Source organism: Pseudorca crassidens, chromosome 10, assembly GCF_039906515.1.
Source record: "Pseudorca crassidens isolate mPseCra1 chromosome 10, mPseCra1.hap1, whole genome shotgun sequence".
In the NCBI taxonomy this organism is placed as follows: domain Eukaryota; kingdom Metazoa; phylum Chordata; class Mammalia; order Artiodactyla; family Delphinidae; genus Pseudorca; species Pseudorca crassidens.
Genome location: NC_090305.1, coordinates 104,547,318 through 104,569,976, shown reverse-complemented (window position 1 = coordinate 104,569,976; position 22,659 = coordinate 104,547,318). Strand labels below are relative to the sequence as shown.

Genomic DNA, 22,659 nt, shown 5'->3' with positions numbered 1-22,659 from the left:
ATTCACTGCCACCGGTTCACTGAGCAGCCTGCATTCCTGGGGGGACAAAGCAGAAGGTTCTTTTCCTTCCGTCCGTGCTGCCCCCAGCTCTGCTGGCCGGCTGTTCCATGATCTCTACCTCCGGCAGATCTCAGAGGGCTCAGCTAGGGAAAGTCGGGTTCCGGCCACTGCAAATCTCCTCCCCTTTTTCCCCTCCCGGGTTGGATGTGGTCTGTGGCCCGGGACATGGTGGGAGGGTGCGGCCGGCCTTCCCCTGCTCCCCGCCCTCCTCTGCATGCAGCCTGCGGAGGTGGGGGATTGCAGGGAGGAGGCCGGCGTCCAAGTCTGCTGTCCTCTCTCTGCTGGTCTCTGTAACCTCCTGGGCTGCACTGAGCGGCTGTCAGTGTCCCCAGTGTGGCCTCCATCGCAACCATCACATTCACGGCACATGTGATTCTTCCAAAAGTGGTTAGGGAGAGGCCCCCCCTCTGCGGAGAGCCCTGACCTGGGGCACCTGGGCCCAGCTGGACTCTTTCCCATCTGCTCGGTTCCTGCCCCAGCAGGGCCCCCTGCTGCTGTAGTCCTCCCATTACCAGGCGTCCCTCTAGGGTGGGAAACAGACAAGACAGCCCACGCCAGGCCCCTTTATTGTGCTGACCATTGGGCAGCAGCGGACAGTCCCTGCAGCCGCCCTCTGCCCCGCCCGCTGTCTCCTGCCCACACGGAGGTGCAGGATACAGAGCCACTGGGCCTCTGCAGGACGTGACATCCAAACTGAGAGTGAGGGGCCTGTGTCCTTGCAGACCCACCTGATCTCCCAGAGATTTGGCTTCTGGGGGAGGGGAAGTTCGGCTTATGTCCTGTAAGAACAGTGCACAGCCCTGATGCTTGTTGAATGCCCTCCCAGCACCCCACATCCTCCTGGTCGGCTACAGATTCAGATGCGTGTGTGGGGCGTGAGGGGTTCCTGGGGGGATGGCCGGAGCTGCAGGCTTCTGACTCTCTTTAGAACGTGGGCTTTGGGACTTCCCTGGGGGTCCAGTGGTTAGGACTCAGTGGTCTCACTGCCGAGGGCCTGGGTGCGATCCCTGGTCGGGGTACGAAGATCCCACAAGCCGTGTGGTGCAGCGCCCCCCTAAAAAAGAAAATATGTACGAAAACCATAATCTGAAACTCTCATAGAGTGTGGGCTTCGGGGGGCATCTTTGTCCTTAGGTTTGGGTCCTGGCCACTAGTTCCTGGAAAAGCAAAAGTCTCTCGCAACACCCTGGGCTACTGACAGGCTCCGATAAGGCGGTGACTCAGCCCCGACCCCACAGGGTGTCCTGATTAGATCTGAGGCTGCCTTCCCTCCTCTAGATCCCCAGATAGGGATAATCCCCCCATCACTCCCTGTTGCTCTGACATCTAAGGACACAAGGAACAAGGATTCGGGTACAAGTAGTGACCCCAGAAAGCACAGTGAGGGTGGAGGCAAGAGGAGGAAAGTCACCAGCAGGGGGCGTGTTCATTAGTGAGTCACCACGGGGGCAACTGGAGCCCAAGCCAGTTGGGGACCCTGGAGGGCCTGTGCAGTACACCCCTCAGAACTGCCCTGGCGGGGGCCGAGAAAACCAGGTGTTTGCCCAGCCATCCTGCCCCTCGCTGGCCGAGGTTAACTCCGTGGCACTCGGGTGGCCCTGCACACGTGGGCCAGGTGCACCCCTGCGACCAGAAGCCCTGTGGGAGCAGGGCTGACCACGGGGGCTGCGGCGACCTCCCACATGGGCTGAAGGGCGGCGGGCAGGGCACGGACGTTGTCTGCCACTGGACCACTCTGATACCCTCTGGAGACCTAATCAAAACACACATAAACAGACCTGGGGGGACATCGCAGCTCACCGCAGTCCTGTCTTTGGGTAACTTCTTATGCCCCCGGCATAAGTGTGTGCTGGATTTTCACAAATCACACAGACTCATGCAACTGGCCCCCAGATCAAGAATCAGAACCTGAGCAGACCCCCGAAAGTCCCCCGTGTGCTCCCTCCCAGTCCCAGCCACCCCGAGGGTACCCGCTCCCAAGCGACTTCTTGGGCTGAGTTAGTGAGCAATGTCCGTGTTGTCGCGCGTGACCGGGAATTGTTCGTTTTCACTGCGATACCATCTGCAGGTGTGTGGGCACCCCCTGACTCGCTTGTCCGTCCCCTCTGTGGTGGGCACTCGAGTGACTTCCAGTTTGGGGAACTACGGGCAGTGCTGCTGGGGATCTTCTTGTCGGGCCGCTGGAGGACGCCCGCTCACCTCCTCTGGAGGAGAGTTTCCGGGTTATCCAAGTTCAAGTGTTCAGCTTTAGCCAATTCTACCAAACAGTTTTCTGAGATGATCGTACTGTGTGAAGCTCCCACCAGCGGCGGACAAGAAGCTGCTGTTCTTCCCTGCCCACACTGGAGACTTCCGTCCTCTTCCTTCTGCAAACCCAGTGGGCGTGGGACGCACCATGTCCTTCTGCTCCCCCACGAGCCTCTACCACACTTCACAGACGACAGAACAGAGGCCCGGAGAGGGAGTCCCTTGCCCCATGTCACACGGCGTGCAGGAGGCGGGATGGGACTTGAGCCAGGCTCTCTGCGGGAGGCGTTCTGCTGGCAGGCGGCGGGTGGAGGGGACGTGGGCGGATGCTCCACAGATTTCCTGACACCAAGTGGTGAGTGGGACTGAGATGCGCTCCTCCCTTGAAGCCGTGCAGCAGGCCGGGTGATGACAGCCGCCCCTGCCTGTCCTCTGATCTGCCGAGGGGAGGCTGTGCTGCACGCCATCTTCTCAGGGCAGGGTCAGGGGAGGTTGGGGGGAGGACGCCCCTGCCCTGGCTGCTGAGAGCACTGGACGGCACCATGCTGTGACCCCGGGCAGGGAGCCTCCGGGCAGTGCAGCGACTCTCGGTCCAGCCTCTGCCCCTCCTGGCAGAGTCTGAGGGCCCGTGTCCATGACCTCCAAGCCTCTCAGGTTCCTCATCTGTTAAACGGGACTGGCGGCGACGCCTGCCCGGAGGGCTGGTGTGAGCCTTGCACGAGCCAGGGGAGGAACATGCTTTGACTGGCACTCGGGGGCGCGCGAGACTCAGATGGCAGGGCCTGGAGGCTGAGGGATGCTGGGATGCTGCCTGCCCGCCGCCCCTTTCTCCCACATGTTGGCATGTGGCTTTGTTCAGCGGCAGCCAAGCTGTTGAAAGAGTCCAGAACACGGCCCCTTGGTTCGGTCCCACATCTGCCCACTCCCTTGGCCTGAAATGGTGGGTCAGACCTCAGACCGGCCACCCAGGGCATGATCTCTGATGGAAACAAGGCCAGGGCTCCCCTCTGTGAGACGGGGAAACAGAGAGGGCTTAGTCCGGCCGGACTGGAACCCACCAGCTCCCGGACTCCCAGTCCACTGCTCCCCCCTCCTCCACCCTAATGTCGGTTCCTAGTGGTCCCTGGGTCCCTCCCAGGGTCTGTGTCGGGGCTGCCACTTTTCTTAAACAAGCCCATGCTGCCCCTGTCCATCCCTGTCTTCCACAGAGAGTTTTGTTGATCTGGCTCTGTGCAGCCGCATTCCCACTTATGAGGAACATAAGTGTGAGCAAAACAGTCATGCTCTTGACCGTCAGGGAGTTTGCTGTCCAGTGGCAAAGGCTGATGAGGCTGCTGACAATTATGGCACGGGAGCAGTGCCCGGAGACACAGCACACAGGCACTGTGGCCCCACAGTCTGGGTTGGGGGGGGCGAAGCCAGGAGGGCTCCCTGGAGGAAGTGATGTTTCAGCTAAGACCTGAAGGCTGAGAAAGAAGCAGGCAGGCAAGGATGTGGGGCCAGTGGGGAAAGGAAGGGTGTTTCTGGCAGGTGCCACAGCATGAGCAGGAGCTGGGAGGTTGCAGAGAGCAGGGTGTGGGCAAGCAAGTGGAAGAAGCCCCGTAGGCATGGAGGGGAAGGGACACTGTGAGAGGAGAGTCAGAAACACTCTGCTCCTATGGAGGGTAGACGCAGATCACAGCCCAACCACTGTAGGGCCTTGCCGGCCTGGCCTCCGGGCGTGGGCTTTGCTCCATGGCCCCTGGGAAGCCACAGAAGGGCTTAAAGGCAGGGAGTTACATGGCCAGACTGTGCTTTAGGAATCAGTGATTGCCAAGAAGAAAACAATATCTTCGGGGGCAAAAGACACGAGCAGACATTTCACTGAAGAGGAAATGCAGATGGCTGGCAAGGTGCTCATCCTCATTAGTAACGAGGAACATGTAAATTGAAACCACACTGAGATACCATTTCACACCTACTACGTGGGCTAACATTAACAGGGTTGGAGTGGAGGTACAGCACCTCTCCTGGGGACCAAAATTCCCAGCAGCTGGCGGGAGTGCAGGTTGGTTCAAACACTCGGAAACAGCAGTTTGGCTTGAGCTGGTGAACTTGAAAATGCATGCACCCGTGACCCAGCGCTGCCTCTCCTGGACCCTGGCCCTAGAGGACTAGTACAAATGTCACGGGAAGACTGGTGTGAGAGCCATCAGATTAGCATCACTTGTAATAGGGAAACTCAGACAGCAGCCTAAATGTCGATAGACAGGAGATTCACCCAGTGTGTTAGGGGCAGTGGAATATTACACAGCACTGAAAGGAAACGCAGACCAGCTGCAGACTGGCATGGGTGCGCTCATCGATGCAAATAGGAACATTCACACGGTGTTTGTTTAGGTCAAGTTCAAATACAGCCCAAACGACATAACAGTTTAGGGATGTACCCAGAGGTAGTCACCCTTTTCAGGAAAACTGGGGAGATGCTGCAACTGGGGAGGAGCCTGGGAGGGGACTTCTGGATCTGGAAGGCCCTGTCTTTCACAATCTCCCCTTCTGGCATTTTCACAAAATGGAAATCAGCCACTGGGCTCATGTCACATTCTCTCCAGCTGGCTTAACATTTTTGCAATGGGTGTAACCTGCTTGTTTTATTATTAGTCACCAGCCACAGGCGACAGAATTCCTATCAGGCCCACGTTGCTTCCACGGTGGTGCCCGGCCTCTGGTACCCAGCCCAGCAGGAGTCAATGACTGTGTGAGATCCGGGAATCTCTGGGCTCTCATTGGCTGGACTGGCTCAGGGCTTCCTCGGCTGAGAGCCAATCACTGATGAGCTTGATGAAGTCCCCTTGTGTCTATTGGGGCTTTTACAGAGAACATACTTTAAGAATGTGTGCTATTAGCTGACAGTATCTGAGTTGAATGTAGAAAAAAATCAACTTCAAATCCAAGAATGCAAATTTATCCGCCCTGTCGGGGTCATTCATGGATTCCTCTCCAGCATCTGGCAACGGACCCCAGTTTCCCATTAGAGGTTCACCCCCCCAGCCAGGCTTTTGGGAGAGCATATGACTTGGGTTGAGCCAATCAGCACAGCCCATTCCTCTGGCTGCAGTGATTGGTCCAGGCCTGAGCATCTGACTTAAACCCCCCCAACTGGAGAGAACCTTACTACCAGTGGAGTATTGCTTCATTTTGTCTGGACTTGAAGGCTTGTGGGCCAGAGCTGCTGGGAATTTTGGTCCCCAGGAGAGGTGCTTCTGGTGGAAAATGGAGGAGAGGGGAGGAGAGCTCAGAGACAAGCGGGGAGAAACTTGCTTCTGGAGACATTTGAGTACCTGGATCCAGCTATGCTTGAAGTCCTCCCTTTTTTGGCTTAAGCCTCTTTGAGTCAAGTGTTCTGTGACTTGCAGCAGGAAGTCCAGACCGGCACCCCTCCCCAGCTCATCAGTGACACCTCCTGAGCCAGAAACCCAGGAGTCACCCCTGCCCCTCTCTCTCCCCGGCTCCCAGCATCACACCAGCCTGTGTGGTCTCTCTCCTCAGTATCTCTCCAATCCTACCACGTCCTCATGTCACCACCCTCATCTGAACTCCATCATCTCCCACCTGGACTCTAGTACCAGCCTCCTCAGCAGTTCCCACTAATCCTCCAGCAGCTCCCACAGCTCTCAGAATAAACACCGAATGCTTCCGAGAGCCCACTGGGCCTCGTCAAATCCTGTCCTTCCACAGCCCTTCCTTCAAAGGAGTCCTCAGGGCTTCCCTGGTGGCGCAGTGGTTGAGAGTCCGCCTGCCGATGCAGGGGACACGGGTTTGTGCCCCGGTCCGGGAAGATCCCACATGCCGCGGAGCGGCTGGGCCCGTGAGCCATGGCCGCTGAGCCTGCACATCCAGAGCCTGTGCTCTGCAACGGAAGAGGCCACAGCCGTGAGAGGTGAGAGGCCCGTGTACCGCAAAACAAACAAACAAAAAAACAAAAAAACACAAAGGAGTCCTCAGCTTTGTGTGCTCAGCCGGCAGCCGAGGGGCACTGCGGTCCGTGTGTATGGGCAGTTCAATAGTCACCCCAAATAACTACTTCCAGCCTGGGTCACATCGCCTGAGGTCTAAAGGTTGGAACGTGGAAGGTGAAACTTCTCTCTAGGCTGCACAGAGAGCCCTGGGGTCCTGAGCTCAGCCTCTGGCCCAACCTTGGGAGAGGGACAGGCTGAGATGACCACAGGGTGCTGGGCTTTTGTCGGTGTGGAACATAGTCGCCCTGGGCCCTGACTGAGGAGGAGCAGGGAGCTCTGCGGTTACCGGAGGGCAGGGCCGGAGCCCAGGAAGGAGTCGCCTCTCTGTGTGAGGAAGACTTTTCTCTCCACACCTAATAGCCCAGTTTCTGGCTCCTTCTTCCAGGTTCACCTGGGGCAGGAGGTTCCAGGCTCCTCCACTCAGGGAAGGGTGTTCTGGGCCCTGTCCCCCGGCAACCCTATGGCCAAGTGGGGCCCAGGGGTCTCAGAGTTGGATCAGGAAACACAGAGCCTGCTGGGCCATGGCTCTGGACTGGGAGGCCTAGACTGAAGGGCTTGGGACTCTGGGCTGGGAGTGGGCACGGGGCTCACACAAGCTGCCTGGTGGGACAGAGAGAGCCTGGATTTGGACCCAAGCCCGGCTCTGAGTCTCAGCGGTGTGGTGGAGAGGGATGCAAGAGACACGGTCGTACCAGAGCTTCCTAAAGTATATGACACCATGACTATTTTAGTTACTGTCTTTACTATTATTCCAAAAAGCTTCATCCAGGACGCGGGGGCCCTCAGCCACTTTTCTGCTGGGGGGATACTGGGTCTTGCTGGAGTGATCCTGCATTTGTAGCCACTGTGCTCCGTTGCTGGCTGGGGGGCAGCTCAGATGGAGGGGGTGGGCGGTCACCCGCTCTGCTTGGAGCAGGAGATCTGAGTGATGCGTTCCCCTGGCCGCCACGAGCATCATTACCCTAAGCTCGTTGGCACCCAAGGACTGGTTGGGTGGAGCCCTGTCAGGTAACTGGAGGTCATTTGGAGCCTTGGAGGCCAAGGTTCATTATTTAGAGATGTGTTTCCCCTCCCCACATTCCTAGAAGGGGAGGCTTCCAGGAATTACCGGAAATTCCTGTCCCTCAACAAGGCATTGTGCTAAGGGTCCAGCTACCAGCTCTGTGGACCCGGGTAACCAGAGGACTCAGAGTTAGATTAAAGGGTAACAATGAATGAAGGATGGATGAATGAATGAACAAAAATAGTGCTGGAAGAAAACATAGGTAGCTTACTACGTCCCTCTTAGAATGGAGAAAGCCTTTCTAAGCACAAAGGAAAATACTGGAAAGTTTTTCTACATCAAACTTTACAAGTTCTACATGTAAAAAAATATATATATACAGAAACAAAGTTAAAACAGAGGTGTCTGCTGTATGTACTTGGCGGACAAAGGGCCAGTACTACTACTATACAGAGAAGTCTTAAAAATTATTAAGATGAACGCCTCAAGAATGAAAGTGAATGAAGGACATGTACATGGAGCTCTCAGAAGACACACAAATGGCGGGTAAACATTTACAAAGGCAATCGGCTTCAAACAACGGGACAACATCTTCCCCCGGCAGACGTATCACAAGCATTTGCAAATGTACATGCCCTTCGCCCTTGCGACTTCTGTGAGGTGGACAAATGTCCCAAAACACAGATTTAAGGATATTCTTCAAATCATTTTTCATGATAAAAAAATTGGAAATGATCAGTGGAGGATCAGATCAACCGTGCTTATAGCAGATAGTGGAATACGGGGCAGCTCTTGACAGTGATTGTGTAGATATATGTTTTGTTGTAGAAAATGGCCACAATAGATCACATAAAAATGTAGCAGAAAAAGTGTTCATTAGAATTTGATCGTGGGTATGCATACATACATTCATTCATGCAGCAACTTATATGTATAAAACAAAAGGGGTTGGAAGAGGTTCTCTTGTGAAGGCGGGTTTTTTGGTGTTGAATGTTTTTTTATGTGTGTTTCCTAACTTGTTTATTAAAAATCAGAGTCAGCCTCTCCCATTTCACAGATGGGAAAACTGAGGCTTGGAGTGAGCAAGAAACCTGCTGGGACCAGGCCTCCCGGCTCTGGGCTGCTCCAGTAGGGAAACGGCTCTGAGACCCTTCAGCCTAGTTCTCCAGCCCGCTAGGGAGGTCCCAGCCCCTGAACGGAGTGCCCCTGGCCTCCTTGCTCTCCCCCCTGCCAGGCGAGCTGGCCTGATTGCAAGGCTGGGCCAAGTCTTGTCTAGGGTGGCCAGAACTTTTCAGAAGTGCCAGAAATTTCATCACACCAGGCGGAGGGATGGGCGGGGGTGAGTCACGAACGAGCGAGGCCACAGGAGGTAGGGGCTGACCATTCCCAGATGGGAGGCGTTAGGCTGGGCAGCTTTCCTGGAATAAGCAGACAGCTTGGGAAAGTGTGAGTGAGAGAAAAATTGTAACGGCTTCCCCCACCTCCTCTCTCTGTATACCCCCCTCCACGTGCATCAGCCCCTCCAGCCACGCTGCCAAGGGGGCGCCTGGTCCCTGTTCATACCCTGGGGATGGGGAACCCACTGCCTGACTGCAGGGTGCTTCCCTCCTGCCTCGGGAAGGGCAGGGAGAGTGTGTGAACTCGAGTCAGACTGCTCTGGGCTGGGGCCCTAGTTATGCCACCGAGCCTCAGTTTCTTTGTCTGTGAGATGGGGGTGATAATATCTAGTCCCACTGGGACTGTTTTGAGGATCGAATGAATTAATCAGTGTAGGGTGCCTATTAAAGTGTATGATGAACAGATACGAGTTTACTTTTCATTTATTTAAGGTAAAGCATCCTTGGGGATCATAAAAAACGGATCCCTGATGGCTCAGGGATCCAAAGGGATCCTGATGGCCAACTAACCCGGTGTCCAAAATGGGCCTGGGAAATGCCGGTAGGTAATGTCGCCACAGTGAAACTCGGGCTATTAGCCAAGGCTCTTGGGTGCAAGCAATAAAAGCCAAATTGAGATTGGCTGAAGCCCCAAAGGGAATTTAGTGGCCCCTGGAACTGAAAGGGGTGGGCTGGCTTCAGGCCTTACAGACTCACAGCTTACCGCATTTGAGAGCTCATTTCTCTCTTAGGTGAAGGTCTGGGCCAGGTGCAGTGGCTCCATGATGCTCAGGTATGCCTTCCACCCAAGTGTGACTTCCACCTGGTAGTCGAGGCGGTGCTGCAGCTCCATGCCCACCCCAGGCCGCCGCCTCCAGCAGGAAGGAGAAAGGGAGGGAGGGGCCACACCACTTTTGCTCCCATTCAGTGGCCTCAAATGTTCACTTTCCTACCTGGATGCCGGAGAGGCTGGGACTGTAGTCTTTAGTCAGGCAGCCGTGGGTCTGTGTCAAGTTTCTATAGTTTTGTTTCTTACGTGGAGAGTGGGGGACGGCTGGTCACGTCTGCCCCGGGTGGCCCAGCTTCCACAGGGGATGGGAAGGCCAGGAGGTGGGGAAGTTTTCAGGGCACGATCAGCTGTCCATGGGGTTGAAGAGTAGGAGGCCGGGGCTACGGACAGGAGCATGCGTGGGGTGGGCGAAGGGGCTTGAGAGGTGGGTGGAGTCCAGACCAGAGAGGACCTGAATTGCGTTCCCAGGACTGCCTGTGTGCCCACAGATCTGAGCTCCGTTCACGCCACCTGCCAGCCGCTGCCCTCGGCCACCCCTTGGGCCTGGGGGGTGTCTACCGCGGCCCACACCTGGGGGCAGGGCCAACACAGACCCTGGGACTCAGGGCCGTCTGAGCAGGGGATGCCAGGGCCTGGCATGAGGCATCGTGGGCTCCAGGTGGGAGGGACACAGTTGGAAGAAGGGTAGAGGGAGGCTGTGCTTTCTACACTTGGCAGCATCTCCGGGCACCTGGGGCTTAAAAAATACTGATGCCCAGCTGCATCCTCCAGAGACTCAGCTCCCCCCGTTCTGGGTGTAGACGCCCCCGGGTGATTCTAGAGGACGGATTTGTCCTACAGCTGAGGTCTGGGTGGCGCTGCCCTGGGGCTTGTTGGGCAGAAGTCTGACAGGCAGTGCCACCCCTGGGTGAGGAGCGCCTCTGTGCGAAAATCACTGCCCATCCGCTCTGAATATGTATCCTGTAGTTACGGAATATTCTCGAGTCTGGCTGGGCCCAGACACTCCCTTTCCGTCCTGCCCAGTCATGGTGGCTACATCGGATGCTGAATGTGAGGCCAGAGCGATGACGGAGCCGGCCCAGTGCAGAGCTCACCCCTGGACAAAGGGGGGTCCCTTGGCCCCCAGAAGCAGCAGCAGGCCAGGTCCTGGCAGGGGGGTCAGGCCCAGCATCCAAGGAGCCAGCTGCCCCCATGCTGCCGGCACCCAGGTGTGCAGGGAGACGGGGGCGCCATGCTGGCTCGAGCTGGTCTAGGTCGTGTGCCGTTAGGAGCAGCAAGCATTTAACTGAGGGCTCATCACCTGCCAGACCTGCTCTAAGCATCTCCAAAGCAATCACAGGAGACAGGAAATATTTTGTGGACGAGGCCACTGAGGGCAGAGGGCTAAAGCCACTGTGAACGTCACACAGGGGCACGTGGCTTTAAACCAACCACGTGGCTACAGGGCCCACGCGTGTAAACCCTACGCTACTGCTGTGTGGGCTATTATTATTGACACTCTCATTTCTCAGATGCCAGAAGAGGCACAGTAACCTCCTCCTGGCTACCCAGCGAGGATGCAGACCCAGGAAGCCCGGCGGGCCTCCTCCGCGCCACCTGGGCTGCCCGGGGGTGCAGGTGGGCCCCGCACCCGCCAGCCCTGGCGCCTCGATGCCCGGGAGGCTGCCGAGATGTCACCGATGTAACTCGGCTGCCCACTCTGAGCATTCTGTCTTGGCCTTATCGGCCTGGAACTCCCTCCAACCGTGTCTCGCCTGAGCCCCGGGCCCCAAATTCCTGGTGGGTGATGTGCACTCCGTCTGCGATAACAGCCCTGGCAGGGCTCCGAGGGGGCGGCTGCCTTAGTGCATCTCCAGCTCAGATAACAGGGAAGTATCTCACTTTCTCTCCTGGAAAGCTGGCCAGGCCTTGGGGGCGGGCTGAGGGGAGGCCAAACCTCCGCTCGGACACCTGGGGCAGGAAGGGAGCGCGTTGGAGGGCAGAGAGTCGCCCAGGCTCACGCGAGGCAAAGCCTGGTGCCTTCCACAAGTAATGACGGAAGGAAGGATTCAATCTACCACTCACTCAATCATCAGATGCTACTGAGCTCGCCCCTGGGGCCAAGCCCTGTTCAAAGTACTCTTGGATTTCAGTTCAGTTAATCTTCCCAACAATCCCACCAGATTGGCCCTGATATCATTCAGCTCATTTTACAGTTGAGGCAATCAAGACCCAGGGACGTCAAGCAACTTGCCCAAGGTCACACAGCTGGTGGGTGGTGGTGGAGTTTTTACCAGGCTATCTTACCTACAGTCACTTATAAATGAATTTTAGAAAGGCCGCTAGTGACAAGTACTCTGAGGTGTAGAGAGGGGAAAGAGTGACCGAGGGAGGGGCAGTTGCTATCTCTGCTGGGGTCTTAGGGAGGGCTCTCTGGGGTGGTGACATTGCACCTGTATCTAATCAAGGGTGAGCCAGCCATGGGGACCTGGGGGAAGGGCATTCCAGGCAGAGGGAACAGCAAGTGCAGAGGCCCCAAGGGAGAACAAGCTCCAGTGGGGAAAATGGCCCAGAGAGGAAGGGCCTGGCATGGTTACACAGAAAGCCGGGGTAGCCTGGCCCCAGGCTCTCAGTGCAGGCTTTGCCCCTCCGTCTCATTTGTGGCTCCTCCGCGGCCAGCCCTGTCTGAGCCCCTGGGCACTTTCTGGCTTTACCGCCTCCCAGCTGTGTGACCCCAGGCAGGTGGCTTCCCCTCTCGTTGCTTTTGCTCTTTGCTGCCTCACCCCAGTCCTGGGCTCCGGAGGCCCCCGGCATGGGGGTGGGGCACACTCTCTCGGTCCACGGCTGCTGCTCTGATGTGAGGTGGCAGCCGCTGGGCCATCTGTCTCCTGGCAGGGATGGAAGGAGCTCCCAGAGGTCCTGGGCTAGGCCTCAGGTCCTGGAGAACGTGGCCCCAGGACTGCGAGAGACACAGAGACTAAGGACAGAGTCGGAGGGAAATGCAGAGACCAAGGACAGAGTAAGACAGAGAGACAGACTGCTGTCAAAACTGAGATGGAGACCCAGAGCAGGAGAGGCAGGGTGGGTGAAGAGTGAGACGATCCAGTGAGACACGGAGACATGGGCCATCTGAAGGGGACACGGAGAGCTACAGAGAGACGTCGATTCACAGCAGCAAAGAGAGATCGAGATGGAGTGGCTAAGAGATAACAAGAGAAAAAGTTGTGAATGCTCTAAACGCCGCTGAATTGTACACTTTCAAAGGTGAATTTTACACTATGTGAATTTTACTACATTAAGAAGAGAGAGACGGAAGGTGGCAGAGAGAGACAGAGATGGAAGGACAGACTTCTGGGATCCCGACTCTCTCTGGGAAGGGACCAGGGTGTGGGTCCCTGCGCCAGAGTCCGGGCCTGCAGGGCCCAGTGGGTTTGGGGCCAGTCCCCCTTTCACCGGGTCTGCTCTGGTGCCAAATGTTTGCCCTGATCTGCCAGTGCCTGATTTTGCTTGTGTGGGTTTTGGGATGGGGTTTTGAGCCCTTGGCCTGCAGAAAGCATCTGGGAGGTAGCCTGTTCCCTGTAGGTCCTCTTACCAGGCACAGGCTCCAAGGCTGCCAAACCTGGTGAGTGGGGAGCCGACGATGACCCATCCTGCCTCTGCTCTGGGGGGGAGAGTTACGGTACTTAACGTTTTGAGCTGAGAGCCTGGACTGTTCACTGCCTGTTGGGCCCTGTGCTGAGGGCACGACATGGGGTTCTCCATGGCTCCCCACCAGCAGCCCAGGGTTAATCTGCCCAAGAGATGAGGAGGCTGGGCTCAGAGAGGTCAAGGGCCTTGGTTGAGGTCACACAGTGGCCACAGGCAGATGTGGAGGTTAGGGAAAGGACAAACCTAGGCTGGAGGCTGGGACCCGGTGCCAGCAGGCCGGGGTGGGGGGGGAAGGGGTGTGGGGGCGCCCAGGGCAGGCAGCAGGGGATGGGAGGCGGCCAAGCTGGGCCTCCCTCCAGCCAGTGTTACTTCTAAGCCTCGCAGGCCCTCCCAACTTGCCCGAGGTGGCCGGGCCCATCTTCCCGGCGGGGACACTGAGGCCCAGGCTGGCTGAGGTTCCGGGCCAAAGAACGCTGCGGGCAGCAGGGCGGGGGCTGGGACTCCGCGTTCAGACGCGGCGACGAGGGGGTGCGGCGAGGGGGGCGCGCCACGGGGGAACGGGGCTCGGGGCGCACGCGCGGCGCGGCCAAGTCCGGCCCCGGGTGCGCGGCTGGGCGAGGAGCGTCGGCGCCGGCTCGGCCCCCTCCCCGGCCGCGGCGGAGACCCCGCCCCGGAGGTGGAGGGGGCAGGGCGGGCAGGGGGCCCGGCGGCGGCTCAGCCCGCCCCTCGACCCGCCCCGCCCCGCCTCGCGCCGCCCCGCGCCGCCGCCGGACTCCCGAGCTCTAGACGCGCCGACGGCGGGGCAGACGGACTAGTGGACAGACGCGCCCGCCGCGGGACGAGCGGAGCGCAGCGCGGTGAGTGCACGCGGACCTCGGCACGCGCTGCGGGCTCCACGCCCCCGGGCCGGCCGTGGGGACGGCGCCCCGGCGGGCGGATGCGACACCCTGGCCGGCGCCCGGCGGCTCGCGAGGTGGCGGAGGGCCCCCACCCGCCCGGGTCCCGCCACCCCCTCCCTCTTCCGCGCTCCCCCACCCCGCCCCGCAAGTCCCGAACCCGGGTCATCGTCCCGGGAGGGAACTGGGCCCTCGGTCGGGCACCGCCGCCGCCGCGCGCTCTCCTCCCCCTCGCGTCCGCCCATCGCAGGCGGCAGAAGTTCCTCAGGCTCCGCGGGGCGGCCCCGCGTCTCCGTCCCGCATCCCCCCTCCAGACCCTTTCGCTCTCACGCACGCCCGGCCCCTCACACTCATCTGTCACACGTCGCTCTTGCGCACGCAGGCTTCACACACACGTGCCTGGCACACGGGCGTCTCCCAGACACGCACGCCTCTGTCAGCCCGCCGTCTGTGAAACGCGTGTGCCTCGTTAACACACGCGCGTGCCTCGTTAACACACGCGCGTGTCTGTCACACACACATATGTCTCACATGTGTCACACACGTGTCTCTCACATCCCTGGGGCGGCAGACAGACCCCCTCCCCCCCCACCGTGACTCTTGCACACACAGTCGTACACGCCAACAACTTAAGAGTCCAGCGGACCCCGGCCCTCTCCCCTGGGCGAGCACAGCCCTCCGTGCCGTCCTGAGCCGGATGGTCCCCGAGTCGGGCTGGGGGAAGCTCTGGGCTGAGGCTCCCTTAGGGTGTGGGGAGCACAGGCAGGGGGCTCAGTAGGCAGGGGTGGCCCCGACTCCGGGGACCTCCCCATTCCTCATCACCCCCTGCCCCCCTGCATCCTCTCCCCCTTCCCACTCTCCCTGCAGGGGTGCCCTCCCTCCCTTTGCTGTCACAAGGTCTCACCCCACCTCGGTTTGTGACCACCACTTGGGCGGGTCCAAGCCAGCAGGTGTCGCCGTGACGGGCCAGAAATGGAAGGAAAATTGGGGTGGTGTTCGTCATCCAGAGCCCCTTGAGTAAGGGTGCCGGTACAGGGCGCTGCCTGAGAAAGCCCTGATGCCTGGTCCTGGCACGAGTTTGTGGCCGAATCACTGGGGCTCTGAGCCTCACCTTCCCCACGTGCAAATGGGGGCGACGATCCCCGCCAGGAGGAAGGGAGGGCCCGGGAACTACTGCCCCCACCCTCGCCTCTTGGCGTCCAGCGCCCGCCCGCCCGTGTTAAGAGGGTTGGGCCGGCGAGGGATGAAGTGAAAGGCTGTTACCTCCTGCAGGCGCAAACTTGCCAGCCCCTACCGCAGCTGGCTGTGCATGTTTTGTTTGGCTCTTACCCTGTTGTTATTATTTTTAAAAAGTTAATTAGCTGTCAGCATTTACAAATTGGCAGCTTTCACATAAAAGTACGGATTTCCGTCTTCTGAAAAATCACAGGGTCTGCAGCTCAGGACCCACATCTCTGCGAGGTGCCCTTCGCTAGTGCTGCTTTTCTGCTGCCCCTGGGCTGGGGCAGGAGACCATCTGGCCACAGTTCCCACCCGGCCTGCGTAGACCTCTGTGTCGGCAGTGCCTGCTGTGTAAACTGGGCCGTTTTTGCAGCAGTGCCCACCCCGGAGTGGACCTAGGGTAGTCCCCTCGCCCATGGCTGGTGAGCCTCGTATGGCCTTAGTGGTGGGAGCCATGAGGGGACCTGGAGCGCGGGACCTCTTTGTGATGGTGGCCGGCACTGTCTGCGGGGCTCTGGGGGTGGGCGCTGGGGTCCCTGTGGGAGGGAGGCAGGAATCTCAGAGCCAGGCCGCGTCCTTCGCTTTTCTCCCCAGATCCCAGCCATGATCCTGCAAGGTCGCAGTCTTGCCCCTTTTGAAAGTTGGGGAGACTGAGGCCCAGGAAGGGTCTCCCAGCAAACAAAGGGCACAGCTGGGATTTCAGCCTAGGTTTTTCTGACTCTGAAACCAAGCTCTTTGCCAGCCTTTCAGTGAATCCACGAGGGGAGGGACTTGGTCTCATTGACCCTGGGCAAATTCCCCAAACCACGTTCACACCTGACAGGCAGTAGGTGCTTAATGAACCGCTTGTGGAAGGACTGAGGGCAGTGAAGCTGCCTTCTCAGCAGGGTTCAGGGTGGAGCTCAATTCAGGGCCTAAGGTGACAGTCTCACATGACCTAGAGGACCACCACGGTTCCATTTGATTGGCCTGAAAGCCCAGCACACTTTCCTGCTCTGCTCTCGGGTGACTGTGACCCCAAGACCAGTGTGGTGAAGACCCCAAGTCCCTGCAGGGCCTCAGGGGGACCATGGTGTGTCCTGTTGGGCGTCAGAATTCTGTGTTTGCCTTGCACGTGGGGCTGGGGGTGGGAGCATTTTTTCCTTCACTCCCTGGCTGGCCTTGGTGGAGGAGGCGCTCTGCAGGGAGGGACGCGGGCCGAGGGACAGGCCCAGCTCCCGCGCGCGCGCTCCTTGGTGGCCTCTTGCTGGGTGGCGTGGGGTGGGGCAGCTGCTGAACTATTTTACGTCCTGGTTCCTGTGACTCTCTGCTGTCTCTGTTTACCACGTTATGCGGCTGAATTCATGGGATCTGAATGTCCCTGTGATGTGTGTCCTCCTGGAAGTTTGTTGACTGAGTGAACGAGGACCAGCCCTGTCGGCGGCACATGGGACTTGGGGATGGTGGGCAGCCCCTGGCCTCATCCGTGTACCTCCTGGAGGTTTTCGTTCCTGCTGGGGAGGAAGGTGCTGGGCCTGGCCACACAGGTGGTGCAGGGGGTCTCTCCCTCCCGTCAGTGAGCCTCAGTCTTCCCTTCTGTAAAGTGGGTGCTGTCTGACCACTTTCTGGGGCTCACAGTACTGAAGTGGGTGTTGGGGATGGGAGCTGGGGGTCTGTTGCCTAGGAGGTAGGTGGTGTATCCCCTCTCTGGCTTCTTGAGCTCTGAGCACCTGCCTCCCCACCAGCTGAAGGCCCTGCCCTGGGATGGAGTTCTAGCTCGCAGTGGGCAACCCAGTCCAGGCGGGAGAGCGGGGCCCTCTGAGAAGGGGATCTCTGAGCTGAGATGGGAGGGTGTGGGCAGAGGGTACAGCTGGTGCAAAGAAAGGACTTTCGGTGGGGCCTGGCTTGGTGTGTGCGAGGGACAGGAAGGGAGGAGGCAGGAGCGGGTGGGCGAGGGGAGGGGGGAGGAGGAGAGGGGTGGGGCAGGACATTTGAAAGCTTCGGAGAAGTTTCTCTCCGGGGAGCAATGAGATGTGATTCCCATTTTAAGACACCCTCCCCAGCTGCAGGATCTAGAGGTTGTAGGCCTCTGTAGTGAGGATGTTGGCAGGAGTGCGGAGGCCCTGTCCCGGGCCCTGTGCCGGAGGGCAGGTCTCAGCCTTGAGAAGCCACAGGTAGGTGGGGAAGCAGGGCTGTGGACAGACACTTGAGATCCAGGGTGATATGTGCTGGTCAAATAGATGTTGGTGCAGCCATACAATGGGATATTATGCAGCTGTAAAAAATGAGGCGGCTCTGATCTTCAAGATCTGTTGAGAGGAAAACGAGGTGCTGAATGGTGTGTAAGATACGCTGCCTCTTGTGTCAAATAAGACGTAAATCCACGTTTGCTTATAGGCTCATAGGCAAACACTGAGAGGAAGCCCTGGGGGGTTGCAGTGGTTACCTGTGGTTACCTGCAGGGCGTGTGCAGGTGGGGGACAAGGGTGCCAGGTGAGGGGACACTCCCGTTGTGTGCCTTCTTATATTTTCTGGATTTTGAGCCGTACCACTGTATTGCCTGTTCCAATATTACATTAAATTCAAAAGCAGTTGGGCAGTTGGTGGGTGACTGTTCATTTGTGAGTTTTAAGTGCAGCGTTTAAGGATGGGTTTTAAGTTCCCTTTTCTGACCTTGTTGTCGAACACACTGACTTCTTTCTGGCGTGGTATACAAAGGTTTCCACTGTGATTAAAATTAGATGGGAACAAAGTCACTCTTTTGCACAGTTTGGCAATCGGACAAAAGAAAAAATGCCCCCTTTTTGTCTTCCCCCTTTTCCTGTGGGTGTTTCCTTCTGCCGACTTGACTGCTGGCTTTTCCTGGGGTGGGCACCACAGCAGTTAGCGTCCCATTCTCAGCCTGTTTCCACAGCCCGCCTCCCAGCTGGACCGGAGCCTAGCGACAGGTCCAGTCCCCCGGGGGTCTGTGCAGGTGGCAGCTGGACACAGGGAAGTCCCCGCTTTGGACACCTGCCAGGCTCAGATCCCACCTCTGCCACTCACAGGCCATGCTTCCTTCGGGCCAGTGACCTTTTCTGAGCCTCAGTTTCCTCATCTGTCAAATGGGTGTCATAACCCCTCTCTTAGGGTCGTTGGAAGGAGGAAGTAAGTGATACCTACCAGGGTGCTGGTCACTGTTCTTGGGATAAAGCAGTACAAATACGACCTCCACTGCCCCCACAGAGCTTGCTTTCTGTCTGAGCTGGCCGTGTGCGCCTGGGCTAAAAAGCAGACGGAGCTGGCTGAGACCAGGGTGGGGGTGGGGCTGCTTTAGGTAGGGCATCGGAGGAGGCCCGTGGAGTACGGACACTCAGGCAGAGGGCACAGCACGTGCAAATGACCTGGAGCAGCTGGAGGACAGGACCCCTGTGAGCAAGGAGGGTGGTCAGATCTGGGGGTGCAGGAGGGCTTTCAGTTTTATCTTGGGTGTGGTGAGGTTTCAGTTCGGGGAGGGGTGAGGTCTTCCTGGGATTTTCAGGCTCCCTCCACTCCCCACCCCAGCTGCTGGGAGGGGAGCAGCCTGGAGGGTAGCAGCAGCCTGGGGCCTCCATCCGGGCCTTGTGGGGCAGTGGGAGTGGAGTTGCAGCCTCCCTCCTCGAGGGTGGGCAACCCTGGGCAAGGGGTTGTGTGGGAGCAGCTGGGAGAGGCTGGCTGGACTCGGGGTTCCTTCCACATCAGGGGCCTTGGTCCCTCTCCTTGCACACAGCACTCACAATAGCCTCTGGTGTGGGCCGGCCCATGGTCCCTCCCTGGCCCTCCCGAGGGCCCCAGAGACCCATGTAGGCAATTCTGAAATGCTTCAGTCACGGCTGTCCTGGAGGAGAGCACAGAGGCTCTGGGAGCCTAGGCATGGTGAGGGAGGGCTCCCTGGAGGGGGTGATACTGGCGCTGTGATGTGAAGGTTGAGGGGTGGACAGTGGAAGGTGGGTTGGAGGAGGGGGGAAGGAAGGCTGGCCCCGTGCACCGGACCAGACATGGAGGACCTCATGTCCTGCCCTGAGGGTGGCAGATGGGCAGCCTCGGGGTGTTTCTGAGCAGGGGAGGGGCATGGCCAGAGTGCTGGAGGGGCCCTCTGGCAGCCCAGGTGTGTGGGGGGGAGTGGAGGGGCAAGCTGGCAGGCAGGAGGCTTGAGCGGTGACGGCAGGGAAACAGGCTCGGAGGGGGTGGGCCTGACTGCAGCCGCACAGCAAGTGAGGAGGAGGGGCTGGGCGGGAGCTAGGTCTGTCCACCTCGAGGTCCTGCCCCGGGCTGGCCGCCCTGGCTTATGGGGTACTGTGGCACGTACGCACCACTAATTCCTCTCCTTTGGGCCGGTCCCTTCCTGGGGCCCCTCTGGGGTCAAGCCATGCGTCATTTTGCCCCATTGTCCTCAGTGTTGTTGGAATTTGGAAACGTTGCAAAAACACCTCTGTCTTCTCATATACGGAGATTATTGCAGAGAAAGTGCTGGTTTGGGGAAAGGTTATTTCCTTCCTCAAGGGTGGGGAGCCTGGCTTTTCGGTGTGTGGGGGTTATAATGTGGGCAGCCACGGCCACCCCGCCCGGGTCAGTGTTGGTGAAGAAGTGGTGCGCCTGCCTGCCTGTCTGCTGGGGGCGCGGGTGCGGCCGGGGGGTGGGGGGAGCGTCGAGAGCCTCCGCGTGGCCAAGAGGGTGGGGGCCTGGGAGTGGATGGCCGCCTGCGGCCACTGGAGGCTTTTGTCTTCAAGCAGACCCTGCTGGCCTCAGGCCATCCCACCTCCCAGGGCCTCAGTTTCCTCGTCTGCGCACTGGGGACAGCCCTCCTGGTTCTGCTGTCATTTGGTGCCCAGGAATGGCCTGAAGTGTGGGAAGAGGTTCTGAGGGGCTGGGTGATGGTGGGGCGAGGACCTCGCCAGGCCACGGAAGTGCCTGCCTGGGCCCAGATGACGGGGGCCTTGGTTTCTCCATCTGTAGCATGGGCCTGGTGGCGGTGCCCGCCTGGGAGGGTCCTGTGGAAAGCCCCCAGCGCGGCTCTTGGCACATATGCAGTGCTTAGTTAACGCGTGTTAGCTTGGTTCTGTCGAGGGTCACGCCCCCCTTCTCCGTGATCACTGATATGCCATCGTCTGCATCAGGGCTGGCCCTGGGCCTTGTGCTCCGGGCTCACCCATTGTTGAGCCTCCCAGAGTTCATCCTGCCTCAGCCTGGGTCTCTCATCTCTTGTGTCTGCGATCACCAAGTGAGCTTTTGGCGCTCCAGAAAATGCTGTTCTTAGAGTCTCCCCACAGTGGTCTTGACACACGTGCACAGCCACACGGTACCCTCCTTGACCTGAAACACACACAGGCGCCTGTAAACACACACACGCACACACATGTTCTCTTTCAAGACCGCCATGTTTCATTCTGGTTTCCACGTCAACTTTCCGAGGCCTCGGGAGCTGAGAGATTAGCCATCCTCCCAGGGGTTCAGTGCTGGCCGAGCGCCCTCATCTGACCCCCTGCATATCCTGAGAGCAGATGAATTCAAGTGTTGTCCGAACACGGGCACTGCATAGGGGGTCTTGTGCCCTTTCTTGGCAAAAAAAAAAAAAAAAAAAACCAGGGCATGTTGGCTTCCGCTTGTGCTCAAGCAACCATTAGCACAATGCCATCACGTTTTGTGCTGGATTGCCCCCACCTCCTGTGCCTTTACATTATAGTTAATAGATTTTAAATAGTTCCTCCCCTGTTTTACTTACACTTATACTGAAAGGAGGCCGTTTTCCACAACTGTAGATAGAATCAGGATCACTCGCTCTAAATCAGCAATACCTGTGAGAACAAAGATGACAGCCCTAGTGCAGGACTGAATCCCAGCCCCTGCTATTCCCTGCCTCTGCCGGCCGTACGCCCGGTGCGCCTACCTCCTCTGTGCTACGAAGGAAGGTTGGCAAGGGTCAGGGAGGTGTTCGCTCCACACAGAGTTCTCTGCCATCCTGACTGCGTAAGAGGATAAAGGGGGATGATTACGCATCGCGGGGCCGCTGGTGCTTCTGCCTTCTCCCTGAGGTCTCACCTCACCCCGAGAGGTCATCTCTAGCCCGACTGGGAGAGGACCCTCTAGCTGGTCATTACACACCTTGCATCTTCTGGGGATCCCTTCCTGCTTTCTGGGCCCCCCCTTGGCACGTTTCCTCCTGGGCGGGGCCGTGAGAGGAGGCTGCTGTCCCTCCAACGGAGATGTCTTCTCTGAGACCAAGTTCCTGGTTCTCAGGTAGCGGCTGGTCCCCATTCCCACGTGGGGGCTGTGGTGTCCCCTACACCCCAGCTCTGTGCCCTTCTGGCTGCCTGGGCAGAGCCCTGGAGGGTGAAGGCAGCTTAGCCTGGGCCGTCCTGTGGCCTGGTGTCCATGCTAGTGGGGGACAGGCTGGAGCTCAGGGCCAGGGCTCCAGTGCCGGAAAAAGGGGGCGATGGCGCCTGGCAAGGTGAGGCTGGGCCCAGTCCTGGGAGGAGGTGGGGAACTAGGCCTGGCCAGATGGGAGGGTGCCTTGTAAACTGTAAAGTTCTGCACCCAGCTGAGCAGTCATTAATGTTACTTCTTTTGGGTCACACCACTGACACCACAGTAACGGCCGGTCAGGCCCTACTTAGCCACGGGACCTGGCGTGGAGGAAAGTTTGCCCCAGTCCTTGTACCACCCCCCCACCTAACGTGTTTTCTTTTTTAAAATTCTATTTATTTATTTATTTATTTTTGGCTGTGTTGGGTGTTTGTTGCTGCGCGTGGACTTTCTCTAGTTGCGGCAAGCGGGGGCTGCTCTTCGTTGCGGTGCGCGGGCTTCTCATTGCAGTGGCTTCTCTTGTTGTGGAGCACGGGCTCTAGGCGCACGGGCTCAGTAGTTGTGGCACACGGGCTCAGTAGTTGTGGCTCATGGTCTCTAGAGCGCAGGCTCAGTAGCTGTGGCACATGGGCTCAGTTGCTCTGCGGCAGGTGGGGACTTCCCGGACCAGGGCTCGAACGCGTGTCCCCTGCATTGGCAGGCGGACTCCCAACCACTGCACCACGAGTCCCCTAATGTGTTTTCTGAGTGCCTGACCTTACACTCTCAGAAGTGAGCGAGAATCGTTTAAGGGATTGCTGGGGATGGAAAGGTTGTGGTGACATCATATGCCTGTCCCCAAGGAAGGACATGCCTGACCCAGATACACCCCCTCGGCGTGGCTGTGGCTTCCCATGCGTGGGGTGGGAGGAGTGACCCTTCCTTGGCCTCAGACCCCGGGGGGTCCCACAGGGTTGGTGGAGCCTGAGCACATGGCCAGGTAGCCCACCACGACCTGGGCTCAGACCCCCATAGTGCTCTCCCTGCTCCTGGCGTCAGGAGAGGCCTTCCCATCGCTGTGGGAGAGGGTCTCCCTCATGTAGGCTTATCTGTGTCTGAGGGGGTCCCTGCATGGTCAGTGCAGGGCTGGGGACTCCGTGCC

At 58.6% G+C, this 22,659-nt stretch overlaps 1 protein-coding gene across 2 annotated transcripts in view; it reads left to right on the top strand.

Annotated features, from left to right (window-relative positions):
- Positions 1–13,816: 13,816 nt before the first annotated feature.
- Positions 13,817–22,659, top strand: part of FBLN2 (fibulin 2) — a 74,698-nt gene continuing 65,855 nt past the window's right edge. For both annotated transcript variants that reach the window (XM_067755620.1, XM_067755619.1), the window contains exon 1: positions 13,817–13,958. The gene's annotated coding sequence lies outside the window, so the exon portion shown is untranslated. The remainder of the gene's footprint in view (positions 13,959–22,659) is intronic.